At 35.1% G+C, this 27,093-nt stretch overlaps 1 long non-coding RNA gene across 1 annotated transcript; it reads right to left on the reverse strand.

The window, feature by feature from the left end:
• Window positions 1–6,309: 6,309 nt before the first annotated feature.
• On the reverse strand, window positions 6,310–23,670 carry LOC112127854. The gene is made up of 3 exons (XR_002910757.1): window positions 23,476–23,670; window positions 6,747–6,895; window positions 6,310–6,656 (listed from the first exon to the last, which is right to left on the reverse strand). It is a non-coding gene; the product is annotated as an uncharacterized LOC112127854 (long non-coding RNA).
• Window positions 23,671–27,093: the final 3,423 nt, after the last annotated feature.

The raw sequence follows: 27,093 nt of genomic DNA on the forward strand, positions 1-27,093 counted from the left end.
GGCAATTAATTAGGATAAAATTCAAAACTTATTTACTCTCTTTGGGTCAAGGAGAGTGCCAATTATTAATTTCACGCTTCATTTGTGAAACCGTGCGATACGAGATAAGATCTGCTGTGTGTTAAGTAAACAAAAGACACTTCGGGTTTAGCTGTCAATTTTGTAAGATTTCAAATTTATATCATCCGCCTTTTTGACAAAAAAAGGTGAAAAATTGTAATTTCATTCAATTATAATTGTCATCATATCTGCTGGATATCGTTTCTTTTATTGTAAGTAAAAAAGAATTAATTAAGGTTTTTAGTTGAGATAAAATATTCAGTGTCACGAGCGGGATTCGAACCCACGATCTTCGGCTAGATAAGCCACTTTTTTTTCTATTTGATTCTCGGCGACAAATAGATTACACGACATTTGAAAAATGGCAAAAAGGAGGGAAAATTTTAAAAAAAGTGGTTGAGATTGGAAGTTAGTGTCCCAGTGGATCGAGGTCACGATAGATCAAGTGGTAGAGCTGCGGCGTGTCTAGCCGAAGATCGTGGGTTCGAATCCCGCTCCTGACACTGACTTTTTTATCTCAACTAAAAACCTTAATTAATTGAAAGATATTAATTGGTCAAGCGGACCACGAAAAATAGTGAATTTAATAAGTAAATGAAGTATACCCTCACTAAAACTCAATGTGGCCATTTCATTTGTCGCCGAGAATCAAATAGATTACACGACATTTGAAAAATGGCAAAAAGGAGGGAAAATTCAAAAGGTGGGGTTGAGATGGAATGTCCGAGTGGATCGAGGTCACGATAGCTCAAGTGGTAGAGCAGTGGCGTATCAAGCCGAAGATCGTGGGTTCGAATCCCGCTCGTGACACTGTCTTTTTTACCTCAAATAAAAACCTTAAATAATTTAAAAATATTAATTGGTCAAGCGGACCACGAAAACTAGAGAATGTAAAAAAGAATAATCGTTTTGACAGTCCCAACAAAGTAATACATAATTCTAAGTACAACAGCGCATTAAAAATGTAAACAAAACCGCGAGGACTTCATTATTAATTCAATATAATTTTTTTTTAAACTAATTTGAATATTTCCATAAAAATGGAATGAAAGAGAAAAAGTTCATATAAGTCCCCCCCCTCTTAATAGCTTGGTCTAATATTTCACCTTTGACATACACAGAGTTTGATTTTATTTTAAATATATTATACCATTTTTCATTTCATCTGTGTCCGCATTGTCGCGCAATTTTACTCTCTTTTATACGGTATTTTCATTTTTAGCGTCTGACATTTAAAACCAAACCACCTTCTCCTTTGCTGGTGTAACGTAGGGCAGTGTTCTGGCGCCCGTACTGTACCAAGTATACACAGCAGACCCATCTCATCCTCAAACTACCACCTTTGCAGACGATTCAGCGATCCTTTCAAGCAATTCTGAGTCATTTCCACTCGAAACCTTCAAGAACACCTCACACTACTGGAATAATGGTGTAAAAAAAAAAGATTAAAATTCAACCCAGAAAAATCCATCCACATAACCTTCACCCTCCGCAAAAAGATCCCTCCTCCAGTCTACTTCAATCAAATACCCCTCCCAACTGCGGACAAGGTGCGGTATATTGATACATTGACAAACGTCTGACGTGGAATCCTCACACACGACTGATACAAGAAGTTTTGAAACGTTACAGAGCACTTTCACGACTTCTTGACAGACGTTTTAAACAAAAGTCTACTTTATATCACCCTAGTGAAGCCGATATGGACTTATGGACTGGAAGTGAGGGGTTCATCCAAACCCAATAACCTACGCATCCAAAGAGCCCAATTCATAATCCTCAGAAAAATCCTTAATGCTCCCTTTTATGTGTCCAGCGAAACTACCACGTAGACTTAAATATTCCTTTTGTCCAAGATGTAATCCACTCCCGTTACCGAAAATTTTACACAAACTTCCCAACCACTATAAATCCTCAAATTCAAATCCTCTCATCCGAATTCCTTCCAACCCTCCTCGCCGACTAAAAAGACGATGGTCACGGGATCTTCTATCCAGTGACAACAATTGAATAAAGAATACTTAGGAGTATTACCTCCTAAGTATTAGTTTCTCCACTCTTGTTTACCTATTTACTTATTCATACAGTTACTCGATACCAAAATGAAGGTAGTTGTAATATACAATTAAAAAAAATTAAAGAAAAGATATTTAAAAAACACAGGAGACGATTTAAGTTGATAGTCGCAATAAAGCCATTATTTCAAAAATATGGCTCTTTGAGTTTTGTATAATAAAGTAGGAAAAAAGCTGTTATGACCGGTCCCAACAAAGCCATATTTAAGAAATTTACAACAATTTCTTCAAAAAAGTGAGAACGATACTTAATTTTTTTAATACTTCAAGTTTTGATCAATTGTAGGTAAAGAATAGAAAAAACCTGTATTAACAGAAATAATAGTGATCAGTATAAAATTTCGGCATACATGAAAGATTTCCATAAAAATCAGAAGGATTAGGAGGAAACGAATTTGTACAAGCAGACCCAGAAAATAATTACGAAATTGCCATAAATGGACGATTTTAAATAGAAATTTCTGCATTTAATTTCCAAAATTTTAACACAACGTAAAATGTTAGCAAGAAGCTTTTATTTTCTTAAGTTTTTATTTGGGATCAATCCAATGTATTATAGGTAGCGTAAAAAGAAAGTGGAAAAAGCTTGTGTTAGCGGACCCAACAAATCATTTTTAAGATACAAAAAGATGCCTTTACAAAAATTACAACGATATTAAGAACTTCCATTTTTCAAATTATTTTCTGGTACTTAATTTTTCTAATATTTACTTTTGATATTATACGTAGATTAAAGTACAGAAAAAAATGGTATTTGCAGAAATAATAGTGAAGCCAATAAATCAATATTAAAATTTCGGCATACCTAAAAGATTTCCAAAAAAATCGAATGGAAGGGAAGGAAAAGAGTTTGTACAAGCGGACCCAGAAAATTACGAAATTGCCATAAATGGATGTTTTTAAATAGAATTTTCTGCTTTTAATTTCCAAAATCTTAACACAACGCAAAATGTTAGCAAGAAATATTTATTTTCTTAAGTTTTTATTTGGGTTCAATCCAATGTATTATAGGTAACGTAAAAAGAAAGTGGAAAAAGCTTGTATTAACGGCCCCAACAATATAATTCTTCAGATCTCGACAAAAATGCATCAAGAAAGTGTAAGAACTTCCTGTATTCAATTTGTTTACGAGTACTTAATTTTTCTAATACTTTCGCTCTTGCTTGTATTACCTGAGCCGATAAATCCAAATTAAAAACTTCAGAATATTCGAAAGATTTTCATAATACTCGACTGAGATGGTAGGCTCAAACCAACATCAAAATAATAATTTTCACATGGTTATGCCGGGATTCGAAATCATAACCGCTAGCGTGTCAAATGCGAGTCGGCCACCCTAACCACTCGACTAACTCTGTCCCCATAAATGTCGAATGGAATGGAAAACAGCTTGTACAGGCGGACCCAGAGAATAATTACGACACTGCCAAGAACGAGGTCGTCCGACATTTCTCTTTTCAATTGTTTCCGGAAAGGTAATACTATTCTTACACTTAATTTTTTGATCCATTTTAACTAGAGTATACAAGGAAAGAAGCCAGCATTGAACGGACGCTAATAAATCCAGATTAAAATTTCAGAATATCTGAAAAACCTTCATAAAAATCAAATGGAATGAGAGAAAAAGAGCTTGTACAGGAGTATTCTAAAATAATATTACAAAAATGCGTGAAGAAGGACATGTCGTCAATTATTTTATTATTAGTGAATTATAAGCATCTAAATTTTAAATAAATAAGAAAGATTTTGATAAAAAATGGAATGAAAAGAAAAACTTGTACAGGCTGACCCAGTTTTGATTTATCATTTATTTTATAATATATCATTCATTTATCCTTTAACTTACAATTAATTAAATTACTGAAAAGATAAAAAAAAGGGCGTACAAAAAAAAGGGTACAGACAGACCCAGTAACAATGAATTTATCATACATTTAACCTTTAACTTACACTTAACTAAATTACTGACAAGATCAAATTTGGATCCGCACATGAAAAAAACTTGTACAAGCGGACCCAGTAACAATGAATTTATCATTCATTTAACCTTTAACTTACACTTAACTAAATTACTGAAAATATCAAATTTGGATTCGCAAAAGAAAAAAGCTTGTATAGGCGTTCCCAGTAACAATAAATTTTTCAGTCGTTTTACGTTTTAACTACACTTATCTAAATTACTGAAAAGATTAAATTTAGATCCGCACATGAAAAAAAACTTGTTCAGGCGGACCCAGTAGTAATGAATTTATCATTCATTTAACTTTAACTTACACTTAATTAAATTACTGACAAGATCAAATTTGGATCCGCACATGAAAAAAACTTGTAAAAGCGGACCCAATAACAATGAATTTATCATTCATATTACCTTTAACTGAATTAATGAAAAAATCAACGTGTATTAATTCATTCCCCTTAACTGTTCCCCCAAATCAATTACAAATAATACTAAATACTTGGGAATTGTATTAGATTCTAGGTTAAATTTTGCCTTTCACATTGATTCTTTGATTATACGACTGTTAAAACTCCTTTATAAATTCAGTGTATTAAGAAAGATCCTAAATTTAAAATAGTTGAAAATCAGCTTATGCTTCTCTTTTCCCCCCTCCTGGCTTACCTCAACAAAACGTTATCTTGATGTATATATCATGTATGTGCAGAGTTGAGCTTATAAGTAAAAAAAGTTTTTTTTTTAACGAGGGTTCGCAACAGCAGAGGTTTTTTAAAAAAAAAACCCATTTGTAAGTATGTCGAGTTCGAATGTAGGGCCGCTGGATTCGAACCCGGGACCTTTACCTTACAGTGATGAGCGCCGTAAAACCATTAGCCTTGAGGCCACCGACGCCCCCAGTTTATGCTTTAGTTCATGCTATAATTTGTTATGGTATTTTTCATTGGGTTGAACCAATAATTGTTATTTAAATCCATTAATTATAACTCAAAATTCTCTTTTCATAATTATCCTTTCTGAAACTTTTACATTCCACACCAATAAACTATATATTTTTCAGGTTCTAAAATTTAAACAATTGTTTTTAAAATTTTCTTGTTTATATGTCTTCAAAATTAACGATTTGCTGAATCAAACAATGAGCATCAAACAAGACAAAAAGCAATTACTAATATTTTTATATCCAAAGCAACTACGAATTTTTTCTTTAATTTTTCATTAAAAGTTGTTTTTAGTTTTCTTTACAATCATAAAATTAATTTTAACAAATTTAATTCTCATTATGATTTCAAAAAATTTAGTATTGTAAAAATTTTAAATATATAATTTGCACTTTCTTTGCGGTATATTTTTTAATTTTTATTCTATCTTTATTTCAATTTTGTGGCATTTTATTTAATTTATGATTTTCTCTCTTCATTATTGTTATTTTTTCTTTCTTTTATTTTGTCTTATACACCTTCTAAGCTGGTTTGATTTAATTTTAGCAATTTTTTTCATTGACATAACTCCTGCCACCTGTTACAAGAACTGCTTTTAGATTGGTAAAATGATTTAATTTTTAATTATTATTTGATCATTATTTTTTTCTTTTAGGAGTTATCTTACTGTATTATTGTACTTTTTCGAAAATAAAATTGTTATTATTATTATGTTTATCAAAGTTGGATCCTCACAGAAAAAAGCTTGTGCAGGCGGACCCAGGAAATAATAATGAGGACTGAATGAAACTGCCGGTTCTTTTATTACTTCCTCTTAGCCTTAGACGTACTTTTTTAAATCAAATAATTAGTTTTTCAAAAAATTTAACTAATTTCGTTTTAAATCAGTTATGCATTGCTTTTGGTGACGTCTGGGACCGTCTATGCTCGCTGTTTTATTTTTTCAAAATTTATTTAAGCTTATAAGAGCATTAAAGCAGAAAATATAAAAGGATAACTCAATAAAGCCATTATTGTCGTCGTATTGTCTTCTGGAAAAATTGGATCGATTATAGAAGAAAAAAATTACTAGTATTAGCATAACAACCATGAAGGCTGATGATATCTAGATACAACAGTACAGAAAAGTTCATTTCTGAGCCTTGCCCTTTATCCTTTATTTATAATTAATTCTGTTTATCTTTGAACTAGGTGTCTTTATTTTTCCAACCTTGGTGAATACAACAAAACCTTTTCCTTGTACACGATTGCGTATATTTTATTTTGTATTTTAAGTCCCACACATATAAATTTTCTCATTTTCATACATGCATATTCATAGTACGAAACGTTTTTAACAAACGGGGAGGAAAAAAAATGATAGTGTATTTCAAGTGGCGATTTGACGGCGGTTGTTTTCAAACGTCCCTGTTCGGATGAAAAAGGATCGCCCTAGGTTTTTTGAGGAGGTCCTTTCACATTTTAGATCGATGACTAGGATACGCTATGCCTCAAAGCCAGGTGCTCCAGTATGGCCTTTGCCTCCTCCCTCATTCAGATTCGAAATGTATTATCATTCCAGTGATCGTTCCGGGTTCAAAAACGCCCACATTTGGACCTTGACTCTTGCTGTGCATTGTGCGACTATGGAATTGGTTTTTGGTTTATTTAAATGAATCAGCAAAAAGACACAATTCAACTTATTAACACTTCGCAGAAGTGAAAGTGCATTACCTCAAGAACAGTATATCTTGAAATTCGCTGGACGATCTGGTCCGTTTATTCTCGCTCTGTGCCTGGACATAGACGTTTTTCTGCCTCTCTGAATTGTGGCTCAAGAGTAAAGTAGGCGGAGAGTTGACTGTCATGGAAATGCAAGCAACCTAAAATGTTTTATAGTTTTATTTTTTGTCTGGGAAGTAAAACTAGGACTCTCAGGAATCAACATGTGGGAAGGACTCGTTGGACGCTAAATAAGGAAGCATGTCTTAGATTCTTATCAATCTTTCTTAGTACAATAGTGATATTTGAGAATGACAGATGTTTATGTATATTGAAGACTAAGTCATCTTTCCAGTCTGAAAAGCTTCATAGGTAAGCTAGAATTCTACCTGGTGAGAAGGGGAATACAGTAACTTAATTGTTTCGAGTGAAGCCACAGAAATATAAGAAATCTAAAACAATCCCTTTCACGTCTTTTTTATTGCCTAACTATAACCAATTTAATCTTTGTTCTTGACATTTGTTTTTACAGAAAAGAACTGTTGTGGGGTCAGCCCCTCCCTTGATCAAGGGGAACGTTCACGTCTTTCTTCCCTTCCCCTTGCTAAATTTCTGAGTTCCGGAAGGCGTTCGCTCGATTTTGACGGACCTTGACATTCACAGGGGGAAACTCCAGCAGATCCTAATATCTGAGGAAGTCAGTACGCCCTGTAGTAGTATAATTCCAGGCAACTTTCCTAAATAACCCTGGTATCGTTTCCACCCAAGCTGAAACAGGTTTGGACGATTCGTGTTTTTCTCCAGGTCCAAATTAAAGGTCGTTTGTAAATAGTTTGTACCCCTGCACTTGCAAATCATTAACAACACAAGTCGAAAAGGATTTCACGGCCTCGGGAGAAAAAAAAGCGATAAACAGCAACAGTGGGAGTGTTGGGAAATTAACCGAGTGAGTCAACCTACATGTTTACTAATGAGATCGTGTACCGTTTAGAACATTTAACCGCACTTTGCTATTTTAAACGGTCTTTCCTTGCCTTCTTTTTAAAATTGCCGCTTTACAAATTTCTTCCTGGCAAAAATACATTGAGCGCCTCTGTCTATCGCCCTTTCCTTTTACAAATAAATTTGCTCCCTTGGGGACTTAAACTGCGTTCAAATCCCAAATACAAAACTTCTTTATTGGCCCTCTATTTTTGTATTCTGTTTTTAAAAATTTACATTGACAATTTATTTGAAAAGACTAACATAAGTCCAGATGTGCTTTGAGTCGTCGAGAAACACAAGCCCGCTATTGAGAAAATTTGGTGAAATTACTCTCTGCAAAATAAAGAAAGATGGAGACAGACTGTTTTTCAAAAATATTACAAAGATTTAGAAAAAAAAATTTTAAGTAATAGTCTGAAGAGGACAGGTCCGGAAAAACTGGTAGTATAGAGGATTAAACTCCGTTTTCTTTTCAATAAAGGAAGAGAGAAACAGAGGTACATACATAGATAGCTAGATAGATAAAGAGAGAGATGGAGGGAGGAAATAAGCTGTATTAAATTTATTATCAAACATTTGAAAACGAATAGACCTAGAAGTGTTAGTTGCAAAGGGCAAGGACCTATGTTTTCCTCCTAAAAGAAACAAAAAGAGAGAGAGGGAAAAAGAGACAGACAGACGGGGTGATGGAGAAGAAAGTGAGTGAGAGCAAGAGAGATAGGCAGGCAGGCAGACAGACAGACCGAAAAACAGAGAGATAGACAGACTGAGAGGAAGAAAGAGAAAAACAGATTGTTGCAGAAGAAAGTGAGTGAGTGAGTGAGAGAGAGAGAAAGAGAGAGGCAGACAGGCAGACGGAGTGATGGAGAAGAAAGTGAGTGAGTGAGTGATAGAGAGAAAAAGAGAGAGAGAGATAGAAAGAGAGAGACAGACGGAGTGATGGAGAAGAAGTGAGTAAGTGGGTGAGAGAGAGAGAGAGAGACAGACAGACGGAGTGATGGAGAAGAAAATGAGTGAGTGAGTGATAGAGAGAAAAAGAGAGAGAGAGATAGAAAGAGAGAGACAGACGGAGTGATGAAGAAGAAGTGAGTAAGTGGGTGAGAGAGAGAGAGAGACAGACAGACGGAGTGATGGAGAAGAAAGTAAGTGAGAGAGAAAAAGAGAGAGAGATAGAAAGAGACAGACAGACGGAGTGATGGAGAAGAGACAGACGGAGTGATGAAGAAGAAGTGAGTAAGTGGGTGAGAGAGAGAGAGAGACAGACAGACGGAGTGATGGAGAAGAAAGTAAGTGAGAGAGAAAAAGAGAGAGAGATAGAAAGAGACAGACAGACGGAGTGATGGAGAAGAAAGTAAGTGAGAGAGAAAAAGAGAGAGATAGAAAGAGAGAGACAGACGGATAGTCAGGCAGAGACAGACAAACAGAGAGAGAGAGGTAAAGATAGAATTAGTTATGTATAAAATGTTTTTATTTCATTTTCCTTATCTTGTAAACTTAATGCAAAATAAGTAATTTAATTTTCTATAATTTTTTAAAGTCAACTTATTTTATCATATGATTAAGAAAAACATATAATCATAAGGGAAACATGTTTAAATAAACGGGAAAAAATACTATTTTAAAAAACATAAGCATGCCTTGTGTTTCTAGGTGTGAAATTATGATTTAAAAACAGATAAGAAACTAATGTCAAACACTTCAAGCAACTGACGACCGGCCAAGGCCTTGCTTTTACTCGTTTATCCCGGTACTGAATAGAAAAGGCAATCCTGATGCAAAAGAGCGAATTAAATTCCTTTTCGCGAATCGTGCAAACCGCTGGATTTAAAACGGATCGGAATGCGTACGGTTTTGTTTCAAAGCGAGGGAAGCATCAATGAGCATGAATAATGATAGTTGGCGTCTCCTCCACGGCCGGTTCCGTCTCTCTTTTCCTATTTGAATACAGATGATGTATGTAAACCAGACAACAAAGAGAACTTTTGGACCAGATGTTTTTAATGTGCATATACAAGGATTTCCGTGATTATTGTGGTCCATTATACACATTTTTAGTCAATGTAACTTCATAAATTAGAAGCAAAATCAAATTAAACACACAATGCGAAGATTAATGGATAATTAGAAGGAATTAGACGAGGTGTTTGGCTACTCGTGTTACAAACTTTGCCAGTAGATTTTACATTCAAAATGGAACCAAAAAGTCCTAATTAACTATGGTCCGAATCTCAACAGTTTCGGAATTATTCTCCTTTTTCTGATTTTTTAACATTTCACGATCTTACTTCAAATAAACAATAATAACTCCAAAACTGATAAATTTCCAATAAGATGTGATCAATATTAAACTTGTAAACGTTGGTGAAATTCGCGTTTTAGTAGCCAGAACTTTGAAAAAAAAGTTTTTTTTCAAAATTGAAAAACTTCCTATGGTAATTCTACTTATTATGTCCAAACCTAGAGACCAGCAAAAGTAAACAATTGCACTATTTCGAACCCAAATTAAAAAACATTTAATAAATTCATTCAAAATTTCCTTACGTTTTTTAATTTTTTTTTAAATTTTTCCATCTTACCAAATCCGTCAACCACGGTTTTTACCTTTCCTTCATCAATTTCTTCATCTTTGAAAAAAGTAAGTAAAAAAATCAATTGCACCACTAAAAAGGAGTACGCTTTCTGAAATTTTCTGGTCTCTAGGTTTGGAAATAGTAGTTTGCAATCACTATAGTAAGTTTTTAAACTTTGAAAAAAATATTTTTTTAAGTTTTGTCTGCTAAAACGCTTATTTCACCAACGGTTTATTGCTCTTGTTTACTTGGTTTTTTATGTATGCTTGTGGGTGTGTGTGCAGCTTTCTTTGCTTATTTTTTGTTTATGATCTGTATAGGTATGTTTGGTTATTTTTTGTTTGTTTGTGTATGTGTATAGGTTTGTTTGTTCGTTTTGTATACATGTTTGTGGATATGTTTGCTTATTTTTGTTTGTTTGTACATGTGTGCAAGTTTGTTTGCTTTTTTTAGTTTATGTATGTGTGTAGATAGATATGCTTGCTTATTTTTTGTTTATGATCTGTATAGGTATGTTTGGTTATTTTTTGTTTGTGTATGTGTATAGGTTTGTTTGTTCGTTTTGTATACATGTTTGTGGATATGTTTACTTATTTTTTGTTTGTTTGTATATGTGTGCAAGTTTGTTTGCTTTTTTTAGTTTATGTATGTGTGTAGATAGATATGCTTGCTTATTTTTTGTTTGTGCATATGTATAGGTTTGTTTACTTGGTTTTTATGTATGTTTGCTCATTTTTTGTTTGTGTATGTGTGCAAGTTTGTTTCCTTGGTTTTTTTAATGTTATGGACGTTTGTAGGTACGTATGCTTGTTTGTTTTTTGTTTGTGAATGTGTATAGGTTTGTTTACTTGGTTTTTATGTATGTTTGTGGGTATGTTTGCTTATTTTTTGTTTGTATTATGTGTGCAAGTTTGTTTCCTTGTGTTTTTATCTTCTGAATGTGTGTAGGTAGGTATTCTTGTTTGTTTTTTTATATTTGTAGGTTTGTTTACTTGAGTTTTATTTATGTTTTGTGGGTATGTTTGCTCATTTTTTGTTTGTGTATGTGTGCAAGTTTGTTTCCTTGTGGTTTTAGGTTGTGAATGTGTGCAGGTAGGTATGCTCGTTTTTTTGTGTATATTTGTAGGTTTGTTTACTTGGTTTTTTTATGTATGTTTGTGCGTATGTTTGCTTATTTTCTGTTTGTATATGTGTGCAAGTTTGTTTCCTTGTTTTTTTAGGTTCTGAATGTTATGTACGTGTGTAGGTACGTATGCTTGTTTGTTTTTTGTTTGTATATATTTGTAGGTTTGTTTACTTGGATTTTATTTATGTTCTGTGGGTATGTTTGCTCATTTTTTGTTTGTGTATGTGTGCAAGTTTGTTTCCTTGGTTTTTTAATGTTATGTACGTATGCTTCTTTGTTTTTTGTTTTTGAATGTGTATAGGTTTGTTTACTTGGTTCTTTAGGTATGTTTGCTTATTTTTTGTTTGTGTATGTATGCAAATTTGTTTGCTTGTGTTTTGTTTTAGGTTATGTCTATGTGTAGGTAGGTATGCTTGTTTGTTTTTTGTTTGTGGCTGTGTTTAGGTTTGTTTACTTGGTTTTTATGTATTTTTTTGCGCATGTTTGTTTATATTTTTGAGTGTTTGTTATCTGTATAGGTTTGCTTGCTTGTTTTATTGTATGTGTATAGGTTTGTTTGTATGTGTATGTGTAGTTTAGTTAAAATATTATTTAATTATGGTCCATATGAGATTTTGACGTTTGATCATGGCATTAATTTTGGCACAGAAAGTAGAATAGTGAGAGTGTTGATACGCCTTCTTTATAAGCAGAACGATACTAATAAAAAAATTAAAAAATTGTCTGTAATGTTAATGTCATCAGAGATAAAGAGTAAAACGCAGTTTTACGCAGCGTATGCTGAAAGGGAATTTGCACTAGTAATGGCATGCACTTGGAAATTAATTATAAGTCATTTTGTAATGAACTTATGATTGTAAATTATCAAAGTGGCTTCTAATGTAAGTTAAATATCTTGCATTGCCTTTTGGGTCGTTGTAATAGTACTTCTGATTTCATGCCAGTCATGATTTCACAATTAAGAACCCATAGACCTCGCCGGTTGTCCTCTACTCGATTGCACGTTTAACTCAATTTTTTACGCGGGGGTTTATTTATTGCCCATCGGTATAGATTGTTTTTAATCATCGTCAAATCGTCTGACACGACCGTTGCAAAATCATAGTTTAAGACCGGCGAGGAAGTGGTCCAGATTGCCCAGGGTCAGTTTTGTAACAGCTATTAATTATCCTTCAGTTTTTACAACGTGAAGAATTACGTCTAGCTGTTATCGTCCCGTTTAAAGTAGGTGCAAAAAAACCAAATCAAGGGCAACTTATCTATCTGCATTATTTAATCTTGATATTTAACTGAATGGTTAAGATCGTGAAGGAGATTCTGCACTCGACCATCATCATTTCCTTATTATGATCTATACCTCGGTTTAGATAAAAACCGCACAAAAAAATTTATGCTTTCACCTTTTATGCAATGCATTTTATAAACGTCATATTTTTACACCTTCTGAAATTTTGTATACTGTGTGCATCACTTAGGCGTATCGCTTAGTTAAAATTTATATTTTATTTTTTAAAAAGTTTGTAATAAAAGGTTATTTAAGATCATTTTAAGTCAATTGTATTATTTTTAAAAGGCTGAAATCAAAGTTTATCAGAGGGGGAATCGACGAAAAAGCTGCTTAGTTATACAATCATGAGGTGCATTGTACTCTAGGGGAAACGTGACAGGGGCCAATCTGGATCGGGGACCCTCGGGCGGTGATTCCAGACTGGAAAGCCGATCGTTTGCAAAGAAATGTCATCCGTTTTCAGCAGAAGCCGCTACTGGAGATCTGCCAGTTGGGAAACTGCCGATGGGACTTGGGGAAGGAGAATTCGCTCGAATTTCACAACACTCTGAAACGACCTGAAAAAATTTGCATTACAACCTGCTTTTTAGAAAATAGAAAACTCCTTTTGCGTCTACTAATCCGACTAGGCTCTAGACGTATACAGAAGTCCCCCAGAAATAATATACGGGCAACGAATTGACTGGAAAATTTATAAACAGAAAAATACATAAGCAAGCAAGCGCAGTAATGCATCATAACCTAATTATGAACTACCAAGTAAACATTGCATAGTTTCTGTCCATAACGATTGAAATGAAACGACTAGTTTCGCTTCTCCGTGCTTATAACCCTGACTTCGTAGAATCTTTCTACGGCCTATCTCCTAGAATGGGAATTGGATCTCTTATCGTTTAGCTGAACGAAGAAAATATATTATTTATTGTCCTATCTTTACAAAAATAAATAAGTTTCATAGTCAAGCATCACCCTTTTCACCTTACCCAACGCTAATGTTAAAAAATTATAACATCTTGAAAGTTTATAAACAAAAATACAAATATATGTCGATTAAATAATCGATTTTATAAAAAAAATGAAAAATTATTTATTTTTAATCAGTAACACATTTTCATCAAAGAAAAGAATAGATACTATGAAGCAAATTTTGCTTTGTTCTTGACAACGAGTTGCCTCTCCCTGCTTATAATCCTAACGTCAAATATTGTGAGTACGACCTTTTACAGTCGGTTAATCAACGGCTAACTTATTTGTACATTGAAAGTAAAATTAATATTGTTGCATGGTATCAGAAATAAGCAGGTTTTAACCGTAATTATTGAAAAATTAATTAACAATGTGTAAACAATGTTTTAACCTTTGTGTGTGGTGATTAGTGACCGTTAATCGATATTTATTTAGAAATCGTGAGATGCGGTCTGTTTCAGGTTTCAGAAAAACATTTTCTTTATCGTGGCAACGTTTCGATCTTTATTGAGATCGTCTTCAGGGCCTGGGATTTACAAACATTGTTTACATATTGCAATTACATTTTGGATGTGGAAAAGTGAATTTATACAATGCAAAATATATTTTATATACTCACTCAAAGTGTTTGTCTTCTGTGTAATTTTGTCATTCTTAAAAATAGCAAAATCTCACTGGCACTCTCGACACGACACGCAAGAATGACACAATTACACAGAAGACAAACACTTTGAGTGAATAGAAATACTTTGATTGAATATATAAAATATATTTTGCATTGTATAAATTCACTTTTCCACTTCCAAAATGTAATTGTAATATGTAAACAATGTTTGTAAATCCCAGGCCCTGAAGATGATCTCAATAAAGATCGAAACGTTGCCACGATAAAGAAAATGTTTTTCTGAAACCTACATCACACCAGACCGCATCTCACGATTTCTAAATAAAAGTTTTGACCTTTTTTAAATACACATGGAGCTTAAAAAATTAACACTTTAAATTGTCCCATCTTTCCATCAGCGAATTGAAAATTGGGTACGTTTGAAATGAAACTGGCTCAAAAAGAATATATTGCCTCACCCTGCTTACATCCCTAACGTCGTACTACTTTTAATCGAACATAAAAAAATTAACACTTTAAATTTTTTCATCTTTTCATCACTGAGTGCTTGGAACTAGGAGGAAAAATACTATTTGAACGAAAGTGACTGAACAGATACAAAGTATTTTTTCCTGCCTGAAACACTAATGTTGTGCACATCTTTTAATTTTCTTTTAACGAGCATAAAAAAAATTAATACTTTAAATTGTTCCTTTTCAACAATAAAGACTTTTTGGAGCTGGGAGAAAACTTCTTTTTGAATGAAACTGGCTGAAAAAGGATTAAGTCTCGCCTCTCCTTGCTTACAACCCTAACGTCGTACCATACCTAATAATCGAGCATAGAAAATGTTTGCTAATAATGCTCGATTATTAGGTATGGTACGACGTTAGGGTTATAAGCAAGGAGAGGCGAGACTTAATCCTTTTTCAGACAATTTTATTCAAAAAGAAGTTTTCTCCCAGTTTAAATTGTTCCATATTTTCATCAATAAAGATTTATATGAAATGGGATAAAATTTCGATTGGAATAAAACTGACTTAAAAAAATAAATCCCCCCTCTCCCTGCTTATCCCTTGGCAGTCGCAACTGAACTTCTAAGTGCGTTTTAGGCATAGGGTAAAATGCTTAAGAATTAAAGCTCCACAACAGGAAAGTTTTGACAAAAATGGCAAAAAGGAGGGAAAATTCGAAAGGTTGGGTTGTGATGGGAAGTTAGTGTCCGAGTGTCTCAAGTGGGAGAGCATCGGCGTATTGAGCCGAAGGTCGTGGGTTCGAATCCCGCTCGTGACGCAGACTTTTTTATCTCAACCACTACCTTACATAAAGATTAATTAATAGAAAGATGTTATTTGGTCAATCGGACCATGAAATCTAATGAAATTGACAAGAAACTTATATCTCCTCAAGGAAAAACAAGAAAGTCCACTATATTTTTCATTTCATTTGTGTTGATTTTCTGTTCTTTCCGAGTAGGTAGGTTAGAAGACTTTTTGGGTAGAAAAACGGGCAGACTATCATTTAAGGAACAAGCTTTATAAACCGTTGTAAATTCCCTACGGGGTTAAGTTCAACGAACTTGGCTAAGTTCAACGCTTTGTCATTGATTTATTCCGTTCTTGACTGAGATACTTCACTTTTTAAGCATCTCAAGCGATTAAAAATCTAGTGAAAGTTTTATTAATAACCACAATTATTTGGTGAATGTTTAGAAGAAGAAGAAAAATATATAAAATTTTGGTTTTAAAGTGACTTTATCCAATGATTATCTCTGGTCAGTTTGGCCTCTTCTTTTTGTATAAACATGAGGGTCACACGCACCGGGCTGACAGGTGGGTCAGGGTTGATAAATTTTGATCCAACTAGGGCGATTAAGAAAAAAAGAATTCTTATTCCGAGGCACTCAAAATCTAATAAATTAAATACCAACTCTAGAACTAATCAACCGGGTACTCAATCAACCCCCCGGTCCAAAATGATCTTTTGAAACTGATTTCGAGCAGATGACTACGCGGGCTGTCGAAATTTAGTAACTCCGAGGATTACTTTTTACTTCGACGGGGGTCACGATGAGCACGAGAGAACATTTGTGGACCTTGAACTAGAAGACACCTCCATTGTGTTGTATAATGTCAGTATAATCAGTGAATTTTTTTTCCTTATTGGATTTTAAATACAAGACCATGTCCCGCCGGTGAGACCTAACATTTCCCAATCAAAGGACAATAATCAAACGGCGGAGATTTCTATGTTCCGTCCGAGTTTAAGGCGAAACTAAGCGGAGCAGGGTCGTGACTCCGGAATGGAGCAATTGCGACCGTGATCGGAGGAAAGGAACAATGCAGACCGGCATTTATTGTATCACTCGTTACAAAGTGCACATTAGTGTCAAACCTACACCCGCGCACTTGTACCTATCAGGTTGTAGAGTTTAAAAGTAGTCAAACGGCTCTTTATTTGTCTGCCTTATCGATGCAGATGCCCATTTCGCCTCAATGATTTTTCTCATTAGAGTATGAGGAGAGCACCAGACACAATGATATGGTATACAGATGGCTCCAAAACAAACGAAGGAACCGATCAGGCGTTTTCTGTACAAGCCCAAAACATGAGCAATCAAACTCATAAGGGAAGTACACTTCAGTCTTTCAAGCAGAAATACATGCCATCAATGCTTGTGCTGGCAAAAAAATCCTCATAAGATCTGATAGCCAAGCTGCCATTAAAGCATTAGTATGTAAAAGAATTACATCAAAATTAGTCAGTGAATGCATCCAAAATCTCCAAAACCTGGGGAAACACAACAACCTGATGATATCTTGGGTGCCAGGGCACAGGGGAATTTTGGGTAACGAGAAAGCAGACAGACTGGCCAGAGGAGGATCCGCAAGAATCATAGGCCCCGAACCTATACTTGGGAAAGCAAAAAAAATATAGAATCATCTATCGCAGAATGGATCCAAACAAAACAAAGGCGAAGTGGATAAACTCTAGCGGTGCTAGGTCACAGTAAACTTATGATGAAACAACCCTCACCAAGACTGGCAAAATTACTGTTGCAACTGAAGAGGGCTAAACTCAGAGGATTGATATCACTAACCGGCCACTGGCATCTGAGAAAACATCTACATATGGGCATATACAACGAAGATCCCATTTGCAGATTATCTAATGACGAGGAGGAAACAGCCACCCATATCATCTTCGACTGCGAAGCAACAAATCAATGGAGATTCAACCTAACGTACAAAAAAAACTTAGGGAATGTTATTGTAACAGCGACAGTCAATGACCTGATACTTCTAAGGAGAAGGGTAGAGTCTATTGCACTGAACTATGGAACTAGGAAGGTACAATAAGCCAGAAGGCTGCAGTACCTGGGGAGTACAAACCCTGCTTCCTTATCCTTATCACCATACCATACCATTATATTATACATGGTCTACCGTGAACCGATCATACTTCATGACCCTACATCGCAAACTGGACTACAATATTTCCATTGTTCAAGTCTGATTTTCAATTGTATTCGAGATATTTCAACTTTCATATTATTTAAACCTTTCACAACTTTTTTCCATAAAGTTCCTCATGTCTCATAAAATATGAAAGCTAAAGTAATTTTGATCATACCAATGGAAGGAGCATTGAAAAACCTAAGAGATTCATTTGTTATATTGAAATTATTTGTGTTTCTCAATACAAGAATGTATGCCAACATTTGTCTATGAGATTAGCCGTTTGCTAAACCTTTTTGACATGTATATTTTTAGCGTCCAAAAATTGAACAAATTCGAGAAATAATAAAATGTTGTTCCTTTCTGGTGCTATAAACCTTCGTCAAACAAATATGCCAAGTTTGGACACAAATGAAGAAGAAATGTTGTACGGTGTATGAAGAGCCATCTTCATTATTTTTAGAATACATACAATATAGGGTTAGACTTAGAAGAAGATAGAAAGAGAAAGAGAAAGAGAGAGAGAGAGAGAGACAGGCAGACAGAGGGACAGAGAATTAAAACCATAGGGGGGAAGAGAGAGAGAGGGGGGGCAGTGTGAGAGAGAGTATAATCGAGAGAGGGAGAGAGAAATAAGAAGAAGGATAAAGAGGATAGGCGGAAGAAAATGAGTGAATGAGAGAAAGAGAAAAAATACAGAGAAAAATCATGGAAATAGACAGAAGACAGTGGGGAGAAGATGAAAAGGAGATCCGGGGAGAGGGGTGAGAGAACGAGCAAGAGAGATAGAAAATATGGAGCGGAAAAGAAAGATGGAGAAACAGAAACCTTGAGCGAGAATGGGAGAGAGAGAGATAGAAAAAAAGACAGAGAAAAATCATGGAGATAGACAGTAGACTGTGGAGAGAAGATGAGAGAGGGTGAGAGATCCATGGAGAGGGGTGAGAGAACGAAGAAGAGAAATATAGAGAGCGAGTAGGAGGATGGGATGGAGAAAAAGAGAAATAAGGGAGAGAGAATCGTGAAGAGATGGAGAGTAAGAGAGAGAAAGAATCATGGTGAAGATGAAGAGTGAGAGAGAAAACAATGGAGTAGGGAAGGAATGAGAGAGAGGATGGGAGGGAGAGAGACCACCATAAAAAGATGGAGTAAGAGTGAGAGGGAGTAAGGGAGGGAGAAAAAGAGAGAATGAGGGAGATTCTTATTTCCTTCATTGACGCAAGACACGTAATGTTTAAAATCTAATTATCCATCCGTGTGAAACACGCAGCCCGAACCTTTTTGACCTACACAAAAGGCGAAATTGAGCGGACCACGTATGCGACACTACCAGATGTTCAAAAGTTCACGGACAACCTGCGATTTTAGGGGTGACGAATTAAAAAAGAATCCATTGTGAACTTTCTGTAATGGTTAAATTTATTTTTAGGGTTAAATTTGTTTTATATGCATATCATGTTTTCAGAATGACAGAAAATTTGACCGGTGGTGTACTGAAAAATTGATATAAAGATCAGATTTTATTGAAACTATTAGCACGGTTTCGATTTTTTTTTCTCACGGTGCTTCATTGTTAGCACACAACAGAAAAAATGATAAAATCACCATTACGATATAGCTTAAGTTAATATTTCTATTATACTTTTATGTATATTGTTTACCCTACGTGCTTACCATAAGACTCTCGTGACTTTACATGTGGTGCAACGATACAAAGTAAAACAATAGCAGGTTTTCACACGGATCACAAAGAGGACCAAACTTGATTTTTTCGACAGATTAAAAAGAACCGTGCCTGTGATGTACTTTAAAAAACCATTAATCATTATTTTAATACGATTGCAACATAGTTTAGTAAATTACAGCACGATTGTAACTGAATTTGCTTTAGCCTGTACGTGATCGTTTTAGAAATTAGAATTCAGACAATGCGGAAGGTTGTTAAGCAGCATTTTTAAAAAGGTATAATGAATATTTATCGACCTGGTAATCAATTCAAGAAGAAGAAATCAGTCCAATCTCTCATCCAGGTATAGTTTTCTCATTAAAATTGGGAATTTTAATAAAAAAATTTCACGGCCTTCCCCCCCCCTTTTTTTAATATCAGAAGATCAAACGCTGGAAGAGATTGCACAAATTAATTGCGAATGATCCTGCTATCCTTCGGATCTGGAAAATGAGTAAGGATTCCGCCGGAGCCCCTCCCCCGTTTTATGCCAATTGCGTTATGGCTGAGATTTATTAACGAAATCATAGCCGACGGGATGCAAATAACGAACACGCCGTCTCCTTGGGATTCTGTACTCTTCCCTCCGAAAACATAAAATTACGACGGAAATGATTTAAAAACCGTAAAAATTATTTAGGAATTGAACGGTATATGAACCGCGATAAACGGCATTCACGGCAACGCTGCAAAATTATTCCTTTTGTGCCATTGTATATGTATCAATGATGACTTAAATTATTATTTATTAAAATAAATAAATTTATACACTTAAATTAACTACACGTACTTTCGTGTTTTCGCTCTCTCTCTCTCTCTTTGTTCTCCCTCCCATACACTCCCTCTTTACATAATTCTCTCTCTCACTCTCTCTCTCTCGCTCTCTCTCTCTCTTTCGCTCTCCCTCTCTCTATCTCTCTCTTTCGCTCGCTCTCACTCTCTCCCTCTCTCTCTCTCTCTCTCTCTCTCTCTCTATCTATCTATCTATCTCTCTCTCTTTCGCTCTCTCTCTCTCTCTATCTCTCTCTCTCGCTCTCTCTCTCTCTCTATCTCTCTCTCTATCTCTCTCTCTTTCGCTCGCTCTCTCTCTCTCTTTCGCTCTCTCTCTCTCTCTATCCCTCTCTCTCTCACTCTCTCTCTCTCTCCCTCCTTGTTTTTCTCCCTACCACACATTCCCTTTTTCCATGATTCACTCTCTCTCTCTTTATCTCTATCTATCTATCTATCGCTCTCCCTTTCTCTTTCTCCCTCCTATCCTCCCTCTCATACGCTCCCACTTTCCATGATTCTCTCTCACACTGACTCTCTCTCTTTCTCTCTCTCTGTCCCTCTCTTTTTCTCTCTCTCTCTTTCTTTCTCTTTATCTTATTCCCTCCCATCCTCTCTCCATACACTCCCTTTTTCCACGATTATGAATCTCTCTCCCTCCCATCGTTTCTCTCATGCACTCCCTCTTTCCATGATTCTCTCTCTCTCTCTCTCTCTCTCTCTCTCTCAGGTACCACCTTCATTTTGCTGAATCCGAAGGAATGGAATATTTTCGGTCTATGAAGTAGTATAGATCATCAGGTTAGTTTTATTGTAATATAAGAATAGAAGCAAAGAGAAATACCAAAAATTGATGATGATTTTTATTATGATCGTGTTGTTCATATTTCAGAAATCGTACGAATTACAGAGCAGTGTTACAAATGGATTTGACAGCGCTTTCTCGAGAAATTTCTTCTAAGATTGCTTTTTCCAAATAAATTATAAATAACATGAATTAAAGGTGCCGGTCATGTGGAGGTTGGGAAAAACGATCAGGCCGGATAAAATCCCGAGTGGAGTTCGAGATAAAATGAATTATGCAGCCGGCCGGTCAAGGTGCACAAGAGGTAAATTGTTTATTGGCAACAAATGTCAAGGTTTTCCAATAGGCCGGATGGGAGAGAAGTGTTGTTGCCATGACAGCCGCAACATCTCATAGCAATCAATATACGAGATCCTGACTCACTGTAGGACCATTCATTAGCCTACGAGGGGGAGCCGGTCGCGTCTATGCACCCCCATGGCACCTACCCCTCGGCAAAGACGACGTCGCCAGTTGATACGCCAATTGGGTAAAAGAGGCTTTTCAAAACACCTGACTTAATTCTTTCACGACTAGAGTATGTGTGACTTGTCCAAAACATATGGATTTTCTCAGATAAAGCATCCTGAGGAAGTTAGGAGCTTGAACGAGTTAAGCCAAGGTCAAGTTATCTTAGATTCTGAGGTTGATTGTAATTTGTAACGGAAAATCATTTCGTCGTATGAACATGTATCCTGTAAACTGGCTGTTTGTCCGTTTTGGGTACCATTTCATCTAACTGTTCTTTTTTTTTTATAGAGGTGTCTCAAAATACCTCACCTTGCAAATTGACAAGTTTCTTCTTATTTTGTATGCACATTCATCTTACATTTAAGAGTCATTCACTTGGAAATGAAATCGTCGAGATGGATTGTTTTTGATGCAAACTAAACCTATGGGAAAAAAGAAGGTACAAGTTAAAGAACTTCCCGAGGAAAAGTAAAAGCTCTTCTTTTTTTATCGAAAAAGAGAAAGCTAATTAAAATTACCCAAAAAATTCTGACAATAATTGCTTATTAAATTATAAACCAGTTAATGAAAGAAAGGTGTGAAGAAAACTGTTTTTAGTTGAACAGTTGAATTGAATTGGCAAAATAATAATCAGAATAAGAAACAATAATGGGATCCCTTAAGGTAAAAATTAAACATAGATGTACAAAGCAGATATTTTTTTAAGCTTTATTCAAATACAATCAAGAAATCCTTGTCTGTTGCCGGAGAAAGGACTTTTTGAAATGACAGGACTTTTTCTCGTCTTCCCCCTGGTGTGACACTAAGAAGATGAAATACCTCTGGACTTGCTCTGCGCTGAACTATGTTTCGAGGGGAAGGGTGCAAACAAATATTAAGTAGTATGAAAGGAAGTATTAAGAATCGATCTTCAGGATTAAGTAATTTATAGAAATATAATGGATTTACAATAAAACTTTTAACAAAATAGAAAAAAATGGAGAATTGACCACCAAAAATCAAATCTAAAAAACAATCTGTCTTCATCTTAGCATTATTGCTCTAAAAAATATGACTGATGGGAAAATAAGTTTATACGATACAGTAAGTTAGAGATCAAGGATGCGGTCATCAAAACAAGTAAATTTTATATATGCCAAACTTCATGAAACCAGACATGAAATAAATTTTGATGATGTGGTTGGGGTCGGAAGGGAGAAAATCTTGGCCAGAAAATTATTAAAAGATGTGTTACTTATTAAATCTGATGTTAAGTCACTAAATTTGAAAAGTGATGATAATCTCAGCGCCTTCTACAGTTGCCTAATTTACTCCTTTCTGTCTGTGTTGTGTCATTCTGTGTATATAACCTTTTATTTTTTTTTTCCAATGCATTCTTCGACGCAACAAGTAAAACATATAATATTTGCATATAAACAATAATAACAGTAGGATGAAAGCATGAACCAGAGATGGTAGTCGTTAGTACATCAATACGATGAACGAGATGGACTCCGTCCTAGGAGAGCGATGTCAAGTGTTAAGCCAGAAACACACTTACCCGATTCTACGCCATGCGACGCTACCCGATGCTACCCGACGCAAATCCAAACTCCGATTTTCCATAAGGTTGCATTACCCCCGTGCACATCTACCCGATGCNTCTCTCTCTCTCTCTCTCTCTCTCTCTCTCTCTCTCTCTGACAGTATTTTCTCTTACTTTTAAAAATGGTGGTAGAAACAATTAAGAATGATTTTATTTAATCTAAAAATTAGTTGAACGATAAAAATTGTGGGTAAAGTTAATTTTAGTTAAACAGTTTAACTGTTGGCATCGCGATACGCTTTTCGATCGTTCTAATTAACTAGATCCTTTTCAAAAATTGTTTTAAAAACTGAATAATTTTTTATTAATAATTTCTTTTTGCAAAAGTTAAAAAATTGAGAAAATACATACATTCAACGCAAACAAATCCAGCTAACCTCGTCCTAGAAAACTACGTGGATTTTCTTGTTCAAAACACTAAAAAATTTACTGAGTGGTTAGATTCCGCTAGGGTTTTGTGTTCGAATCCCGACGGAGCTGATGGCGTTTTAATTGATTACAGTATGAAAAATGTGTTGCAACGTTGTTTGTCCCCTCGTCCGCAACACCGGATTATGCACTTTTCTTTGGCATAGTGGACAATTTGGACCACATGTATCTCGTAAATAAACGGGCCCAAGAAAATTCACAATTTATAACGTTTATGTTGGATTTTTTTAAAATCAAAATGCACGGTTTAAAAGGTTTATGAGAAAGCATTGTAACTGTAAGAATTCTTCTGTGTTTATAATCATGGAACGAAATGAAAACGCGGATTTAACGCTTATTAAATTATGAATCGAAGCTAATGGAATATAGATTTATCCAAATCGCTTATAAAATGGTTCATTTTGTAATTGTTCTTCCGTTTATTGCAATACACTCTAGGCGTTCGACCTTCGCAAAAATAATAGCAGTTTTATTCAAACCTTGACATAACGCATGATATCTTTTTTTGGAAAAGAACGAAACGGTAATAGCTAAAGTGAGTGTAGAAGAGTGAAAGAGAATTCCGTCTAGTTGTAAAAAAAAAGAATGGATTTACCGGATGAAAGGTCTCATGTATGCAATTCAAGGAGATCGGCGACAGTACAAATTGTTGGGTTTGTAACGTATGAAATGTCACAAGTTGAACCCAACGAAAAGTCAAAAAACAGTAAAGTACGTCAAAATATTCTTCCTAGGACCTAAATAATATGTTCCTTAATGTCATTTCTGTTTTATGATATCTAGCTAGTTGTAATGTAGATTGCATTCCTCTACGTTCTTATTATTTCCTTATTCAGTTATTACAATTGAATGTTTGCTTCTTAGTCTAGCCAATGTTTCCTTGACCTTCTGTCGATAGGATTTCGATTACTAACGACCAAGATTCCAAGCGATCTTGAAAAAAATTTGTATTTAATACAGTTAAACAGCTCAACCCGGAAATTCCCATGGAATAATTGCTTCTTGATTTCTATCATTAAGGAATTATAAAATTCCAAATGTCAGTTTGTTGAAAAAATTCACCAAACTTGTATTGGGGTATTAGGTCAGAAATTATTTCGGTTTTCGATCATTTTCGTCTGCCAATTTTCATTATAATTCTTTGAGCCTACAGTTTGCTGGACGCTATAATTTTTTGCGATTAGGATGATAAACTCGAACTTCGATCATTTTGGTTTACTAATACTCGCTATTATTTCTTGCAGTTTGGGTCATGAGCTTATAGTTGGATTATTTTTGGTCGACCAATACTCGCTATAATTTCTTGTAGTTTGGTCTGAGGGTATTTCCTGCTGGTTTGCAGGTTTCTTGAAGTTGGGGTGTTAAACCTGTAATTTGATCGTTTTCAATCATTTTGGCCTGCTAATCTTGGATGGTTAGATTATTGTCCTGCGATTGGAGTGATGAGCCTGTAGATGGATCATTTTTGGTCGACCAATACTCGCTATAATTTCTTACAGTTTGGATGATGAGCCAGTAGTAGTTTGATGAAGCTTATATTGGGGTATTGGATCAAAAATTGTTTTGCTTTGCAGTCATTTTGGCCTCCAGATATTTGCTGGTTTGCTGGTATGTGAAAGTTGGGGTGATAAACATGTAATTTCATCGTTTTCAATCATTTTGGTCTGCTAATCTTTGATGATTCGATTGTCCTGTGATTTGATGAGCCTGTAGTTGGATCATTTTTGGTCGACCAATACTCGCTATTTTTAACAATTGGTATCATGGGCCTGAAGTTTGTTCATTTTTGGTCGACCAATACTCGCTATTTTTTACAGTTGGGGTCATGAGCCTGAAGTTTGTTCATTTTTGGTCGACCAATACTCGCTATAATTTTTTCCACCAAATGCTTTGATCAAGCTTGTATTGTGGTATTATATAAAAAATTATTTTGGTTTCCTGTCATTTTGGTCTGCGGATGTTTACTGGTTTGCTGGTTTCTTGCAATTGGGGTGATAAACCTGTAATTTGATCATTTCAATCATTTTGGTCGTTGTAACCAGTCGTTGTTGGTTCGCCATAATTTCTTGCGATTGGGGTGTGAGCCTTTAGTTTTTTCAAGCAGTATTAGGTTAAAAAAAACTTTTCAAGAGCCATCTTAATTTATCATGTCAATAATTTGCCAAGGGATTTGTTTTTCTATCGTACACTGACTTATGATGAATCAACGCGCAGCATGTCAATGGCTGCTGTACCAGAAACCGAGTGAACCAGAGAAACCGCCACTAATTCACGATCACTGAATCAAAACGGGCTTATCGCCAGGAAAAAAAACACATAATAGAATTATACTTTTGTAAATTAGGTTTTAGCTTAGATTTCATATAAAATAAAACCGAACACGAATTCTTGCGAATATCTTTCACGTCTCACGACACCGCCGCATATCGTGATGAAAGTGTTTTAAGATGCTCTCGTTCGACAATTGATACCCTTTCAATTTCATACATAGTATCAGAACCATCATAAACGTTTGATGTTTTTGCCGAAGAAAAGCTTGTAAAACAAATACGACTAATTAGTAGCTTCATAAATGACCTGCATGACTTTGAAGTGGAAGGTTGTTGTTTAACCTGCACATATATTTAAGACAGTCGATCCCTTAAACCGCTTTTTTAACAACTCAATTTACATAAATTCAATCGTAAATATTTGAAAATTATAAAAACAGAACTAGCCAAACTTCTCGACGATGGAGGACCCAGAACTACCTGTATACCCCATTTAAGACAACCTAATACAACCGATACAGATATACATGCAATATGAAATAACTTGTATGATTCTGACTTGTTTATGTGTTTAAAACACTTAATCAAAACAAAAATTTTAATACACCTTCCTTTAGTTGTAGTTGTTCTGTCTTTCTTTGCTCCATTATTTAAAAAGTTTCAAATTTCCTACTAGCTGTCTGTTATATCAGCAGAGTTTCTCATTTTAAAAAATCTTTTTGATTAAGTGTTTTTTGGCAGGCCAAAATGATAGAAAACGATCAAATTGCATGACTCTCAACTACGAGAAATTATAACAAACTAGTGACGATGGGCAGGCCAAAATGATCGGAAACAATCAAACTACAGGTTCATAACCCCAAACCACAAGGAATTATAACAAACCAATAAGGGGTTGGCAGACCAAAATGATTGAAAACAATAAAACTTCATTACCCTCAACCACAAGAAATTATAACAAACCAGTAAGGATTGACAGATCAAAATGATCAAAATTCACGACCCTCAACCACAAGAAATTATAACAAGCCAATGAAGATTGGCAGACCAAAATGATTGGAAATGATCATACTACCAGTTCATAACCCTCAACTACAAAGAATTATAACAAACCAGTGAGGATGAATGATTAAAATTCATGATCCTCAACTACAAGAAATTATAACAAACCAATGAGGATTGGCAGACCAAAATGATCGGAAATTATCGAACTATAGGTTCATAACCCCAAAACCACAACAACCCTACAAATTATAAAAAACCAATGAAG

This window comes from Cimex lectularius, unplaced genomic scaffold, assembly GCF_000648675.2.
Source record: "Cimex lectularius strain Harlan isolate CLEC.00 unplaced genomic scaffold, Clec_2.1 scaffold145, whole genome shotgun sequence".
Taxonomy (NCBI): domain Eukaryota; kingdom Metazoa; phylum Arthropoda; class Insecta; order Hemiptera; family Cimicidae; genus Cimex; species Cimex lectularius.